This window comes from Etheostoma spectabile, unplaced genomic scaffold (genome assembly GCF_008692095.1).
Source record: "Etheostoma spectabile isolate EspeVRDwgs_2016 unplaced genomic scaffold, UIUC_Espe_1.0 scaffold352, whole genome shotgun sequence".
NCBI classification, from domain to species: Eukaryota; Metazoa; Chordata; class Actinopteri; order Perciformes; family Percidae; genus Etheostoma; species Etheostoma spectabile.
In genome coordinates, this window is record NW_022605591.1 from 1208737 (window position 1) to 1215478 (window position 6742).

Below are 6742 nucleotides of genomic sequence, written 5' to 3' on the forward strand. Positions count from 1 at the left end.
GTCCCCGGCTGGATCTGTCCCCGGAAATGTCCCCGGTTTTCACTGTGACTGAAAGACCCGAAATTGGAATGAAAGAAAGAAAAAACTGACAAAACGGAGCCGATAATCGCACACCCAACACACGCAGGTTCCAGGAAGCCAAAGCCAGCGGTGCTCAGAGATGTTTTAGAAACCGTGTTTTACGATGCTAAAATCACTGATTATTTACATGGAGTCTGGTGGGTTTAGCGAACGCAATTTCGCGGACTTTTATGATTTAAAAAGGATCTTAATCTTTAACAGAAAGGTCGACCTCCTTAGAAATCCTTTTCATAATGTAGTCAGACACACAGAATATTAATCTGAGTCTGTTAGCAGCTAAACAAGAACTTTTATGAACGTAAATACAAGCTGGACAATTACCTATTAACTTACATTGCAGCGATCTCGTTTAATACTGCATCAATGTCAAGGAAAATATGTCCTCAGTATTTTTTGTTGTACTGATTCTCAATGAGCTGTTGCAGAACAACCTTGAGCCGTAAAGCAAAAGCTGTCAGTAGTTCAGTAAACATTACAACATTATGAAATATTGAGATTTCTATCTTGAAATATTAAGACTTTCTATCTGAAGTTAAGATGGATTTTTTTATCTTGAAATATTAGGACTTTCTATCTTGAGGTGTAGTGGATGGAGTAGGAAGTACAGCAGGGGTGGGTCTAAGATACCTTGGGAGGGGGGGGTCAGCCCCAATAGAACACTCTAGTCTAGTGTCCCCGTTTAAGTTTTACAAAAATAAAACATTACTTGTTTTGGAGGTAAATATGCTTCTGAGCTGAAAATGTCCCCGGATTTTGTCTGAGAAATCTGGTCACCTTAGGTAAATGACTATTCTAGCTGCAAATGTCTGGTTTTTGGTGCAATATCTACATAGGTATTAGAGGCCCATTTCCAGCAATATCATTCCAGTTTCTAATGGTACAATGTGTTTGCTCATTGGCTCAGAAGGCTAATTGATGATTAGAAAACCCTTGTGCAATCATGTTCACATCTGAAAACAGTTTAGGTTTGTTACAGAAGCTACAAAACTGACCTTCCTTTGAGCAGATTGAGTTTCTGGGCATCACATTTGTGGGGTCAATTAACGCTCAAAATGGCCAGAAAAAGAGAACTTTCATCTGAAACTCGACAGTCTATCTTGTCCTTAGAAATGAGGCTATTCCATGCGAGACATGCTAAGAAATTGAAGATTTCCTACAACTGTGTTACTACTCCCTTCAGAGGACAGCACAAACAGGCTTTAACCAGTAGAAAAAAAGGTGGGAGGCCGCGTTGCACAACGGAGCAAGAAGATAAGTACATTAAGTCTCTAGTTTGAGAAACAGACGTCCCCAACTGGCATCTTCATTAATAGTACCCGCAAAACACCAGTGTCACATCTACAGTGAAGAGCGGCTGCGGGATTCTGGGCTTCAGGGCAGAGTGGCAAAAGAAAAGCCATATCTGAGCTGGCCAATAAAGAAAAGATTAGATGGGCAAAAGAACACAGACATTGGACAGAGGAAGACTAAGAAAATGTTTGTGGACGGATGAATCCAAGTTTGGGTGTTTGGATCACACAAGAAGAACGTTTGTGAGACGCAGACAAATGAAAGATGCTGGAAGAATGCCTGACGCCCATTTTAACATGGTGGAGGTAATATGATGGTCTGGGGTTGCTTTGTGCTGGTAAGGTGGGAGATTTGTACAGGTAAAAGGGATTCTGAATACGGGAGGCTATCACTCCATTTTGCAACGCCATGAATACCCAGTGGACAGCGCTTGATTGGAGCCAATTTCTCCTACAACAGGACAGACATGACCCTAAACACACCTCCAAATTGTGCAAGAACTATTTAGAGCAGAAGCAGGCAGCTGGTATTCTATTGGTAATGGAGTGGCCAGCGCAGTCCAGATCTGAACCCCATTGAGCTGTTGTGAGCAGCTTGACCGTATGGTACGCAAGAAGTACCCATCCAACCAATCCAACTGTGGGAGCTGCTTCTGGAAGCGTGGGGGTGCAATTTCTCCAGTTACCTCAACAAATTAACAGCTAGAATCCAAGGTCTGCAATGCTGTCATTGCTGAAAATGGAGGATTCTTTGACGAAAGCAAATTTGATGTAAAAAAAAAATCTTATTTCAAATACAATCATTATTTCAACCTTGTCAATGTCTTGACTCTATTTTCTATTCATTTCACAACGTATGGTGGTGAATGAGTGTGACGTTTCAGAAAACACAAAATTGTTTGGGTGACCCAAACTTTTGACGGTAGTGTAAGTTTGGTTAAAAACAACAAAAAAATAGAATATCCGTGGCCTTGTCTTTAAAATGATGATTCAAATTGAGAAACATGACTGTGTTCTTCACGCTGGAATCATTGCACATGTTCCCACTTTTGTACTCTCTGTACAATGCCAGCACTTTGTGATGAACACAATAAATTAAGTGCATGACTAAATCAGAAACATACAGAAAACCAGGGATTTGACTCAAGCTCGTGTTTGAAAATGTAATGCAAAAGTAAAGTTGAAAAAATGATCTGAGGCAGGTGTTGTGTTTTTAGTTGAGTCAATCACACATTCTCGTATTCGTGCTGTCTGGCAGGACAGCCAGTATGCTCAGCTGTGAGGAGTTAGTGACCAGCGACTGAGGTGCTCCCATCTATGTGTCACGCTCCACTGTGATGTTTTGTCTGAAGTCAACAGATGGCATATTCATAACACACAATTTAGCTAGCGTCCTAATGCTGGTTCAGCAACCTAAGTGCATTACATCAAATACTAAGCAAATGTTAAATAACAATAAGCATCATAAAAGACTGCATTATTAACACTTTCAAAATGTAGGACTATTTATTTATTTATTATATCTAAAATGCTGTTCATCAGTTTATGAGTAACTACCTACAACCCTCTTCACACAGAAGATGCTTTGTAGATTATTATTTTACAGTAATATTGTTTATTATTATATAATACACACACACATACATATGAAAACGTCTCCTGATTAAGTTGTCCTCAACTTTTATTGCTGCATAGTTCTTAACGCCCTGACACGCCATCCCATGTTAATTAACTAATAACCTAGATTGTGATATTTAATATAAAGACCAAATAGACCTCTCTCCCTCTCTGCACCCTGACGCTAAAATTAGCCCCCTAGCAAGCCAGCAGGCTATCTTATTAGCCGTCTGGCCAGCCTCTACATTAGTAAAATGTATGAACTTAATGTTTAATTCACATGTTGTTATCACATTGTAGGAAAGTACATTGCCATCACCAGATGAGTGACAATTAGTTTGGCAAATTTTCTGTAACCGTGTATGATGAAGGCATGTCAGGTGGGTGAAAGTAGCAAGCTAACATTAGCTAACGAGCCAGCAGTCGGCCGTAGGTAAAACAACCGGGAGGGGGACAGTTTGGTTAGCCATCTCCCATTGTCCGCTGTCTAAATGCTTGTTCGGTTATGCTAGGTATCATATCAATGTTATCGGTTTCCCTTGTTGAATGACAAATGATGACCGCCGCCTGGTATGGAGAGTTTTTGCCTCTCACGCAGGTGCAGAACGTACTAGTACTTGGCGGTCGGCTGTAGTCTCTGCGGTGTGTTCCAGTGCTATTTTTTTGGCCACTACTACCACGACGGGCCGACAAGAGACCGCCACAGTCAGCTGTCGTTGCCGGCCGTCAGCTTGGTGTGTCAGGGGGGCCTTTTAACCAGTGTGCATTTGTGCTTTGACTGTCCTCCCCTGAAAATCCACCTTAAATCATTTGTTCATAGAGCAATTACAGCGCATATATTTAATACGGCGCCACACTAGTGTAGGGGCAAAGGGAAGAAGTAGCTAATGTGATGAATTAAAAGCCATAAGAGAGCCCAGTTCTGCGTAAGGATGCAGGTTGGTGTGGTGAATGGCTTCAAACAAAAACAAGGCTTTCACCAAGGGACCTGGGTTCATGTCCTGTTTGAAAATAAAATGAAACGAACAAACAAACTGAGTCATGTTCTGCGTCATGTGCGTACTGGAAGTAAAGTAATGTAAAATCAACTGATTTTAACCCTAACCACGACCTTTTACTATTTTTGTCCTAAACATAACCAAATTGCGACTGTTTCACAACATTTAAAACCAAAAGCGTTACGTTCTCTGGTTCAGATATGAGGACAGAAAACCCTCCTGTGGTTGTATTTCCTGCAGGTGCTAATTTATAAAACCTCCTATGGGTCATATTAAAGGGGAGAACAAACAGCCTTTATCATCTTATAGCTTGGAGGACTTGTGGCTTTATGTATCCATGATTGATAAGTGTGAAATCCAAGCTGAACTTTGAATGTGATGGATTCACTTTTTATATTTTTTTAAGCTCTCAGCCACCAAATAGCCTTTTCGGGATGGGTTTCTGTTGCAATCTCATGATAGCCGGCCCGTATTTTCCTACTGCCGGTCTGAGGTCTGGCAGAAAATTGGAGGCAGTCAGGTGTGACACCGTCATTGCCACAAAGCTCGACATCTTTCATATTTCGCACAATTTGCCAGGTTTAATGATGAGTGAGAAATCTCTTCTGCTTTGATTGAAGTACATTGAGGAGAGGAGAGAATCCCTGCAGTTTACTCTCAAATAAGGATGCAAGTGTATCTAAAAAGCAACTGAAAAACACTTACATGCTAATTTATCAGGAGTAACCCTCTTGACTTGTCTTAACATGTGTGTTAAAAGTGTATTCCTAATTAAAAGTTTACATGTATTATGCATCCATAAAATAAGCATTACCTAATGCATGCACACTTCGTGGTAAACCTTGAAAACACTGTGCCTTTGTTTTTGTGTCCTTTCCGACAAAAGGGGATGGTGACATCTGCCTGAGAAAAGCTGTTGTAACACTCAAAGCTTTCACCAGAGGATATTCTACAGCCCTAGTTGCTATTCATAGTAGTTACAAAGAACAGTCTTTAGTTCAAGTTCATGGCTGTTAATAACACATAAAAAACATTTTCTCGAAACAAATGCAGCCAGAGCAACAGATGAATTGACAAAAATAATTCCATTTTTATTTAAACACATTATCAATGATTATCTTAAAGTAGCTGTGAGGCCGATTTTGTGGAAGCAATAACATACCACCATGGATATGGTCTGATTCACCTCCTGGGCACTACCAAGGTGCTCTTGAGCAAGGCACCAACCCCCCTCAGCTGCTCAGGGCACAATCAGCTCCTCACTCTGACATCTCTCCATTAGTGCATGTTGGACCTGAGCATGTGTGTGTGTGTGTGTGTGTTGTAATAACAACAGAGTGTAAATTGTATTTCCCATAGGGGATCAATAAGAGTATGATTATTATTATTATTAATTATTTTTCAGTAATATGGGTCAAATGACCGCAATGGGATGAGTGCTGCTCATGGTGACAAACACAAAGTAAATGCACCAAAATTGTCAGTTCCCATTAACTTTTTGGAGCTTTTTAGTGTCTTTCAGCTCATTGTTTTGGTTTCACAGCCTGCAACTATTTGGTTTGCTTCCCCTCTTCATCAACCTCATTTACAGAAGCGTAGGCTGCATCTTTTTAGTGAAAAAAACTCTGATAGGCTCCACCAGAGGCCCCACGATACTTACTGCATGTCACAATATTTATAGCAATTTTAAACTCTTGCTATGATGCAATATATGCAATTTATACCTTTTTTCCAACTCCAAATTATGTCCTGTCATCTGTTTTTTCTAAACAGATGCACTTCTGTTTTTTCATCTCACTTGCCGTTTTGACTGAAAAGCAATTGATTTTATTATTCTAGTACAAAAAGATAATTATATGTGAAATTGTTTATATATATATATATATATATATATATATATATTATATTATATATAAAACAATACTTGGCGTCGTGTATTACTATACCGGAAAATATTGTGATTCTATGCTATATCAATTTTTTTTTTTCAACCGCTAATAACCCAAGCACTACCAACAAAGTTGGTGACTAGCTCGTGAGTATAGCGGTGCATTAAGCAGTTAGGGCTGACTCAGCAGAAGTGTTTGAGCCTGCATCAGTGGTCATCGGTGGAATAAAAGGCCGAACAGCTTTCATTTCAAATAGCACTATGGTTATGTTCCTTGTAGTCCAAGTAAGTTGCTTTGAATGATGCTATTACTTTCTATTAACCATACGTGATGCCTTTCAAAACCTATTTATACCAAGTGAAGCTGTGCAACCAAACAGTCTAAAAAAGAAAGCCGTTCCCATGGTGGTACCTTCCCTTTGATTTAAGCCAGAAAAGAAATGAACCACCTATCATTTTAATGAATTGCTTTTTTAGTGCTGACTTTTCAAACAACAGAGCAGGCTGGAGAGTTTTTAGCCATAAAAATCAGCACCTGGCAAAGTTATTGTTGAGTCACTGTAATCGATCACAAACACTGGTGAACCACAGAAAACCGCAGAGTTAATGTGCCGCCTAATACGTTTTATTCATCGAGGTGAAGAAAGCCCTGTCCTTACAAAATCTATAAATCTGTAAAAGGACATTGGAGCAGCGACACTAATCATCTTTCTTTGACCTTCTGAGAAAAAATGTTTACCTTTTTAGGGTTAAAAATGTGCAAGGATTAGCCAATTTAATCATAAAGTGACACTGCTTTTGTTTCGACAGTGAGAAAAAGCAACATTTTGGCTGGTGGTGCAGTTTGGCTAAATACAACATACACAACT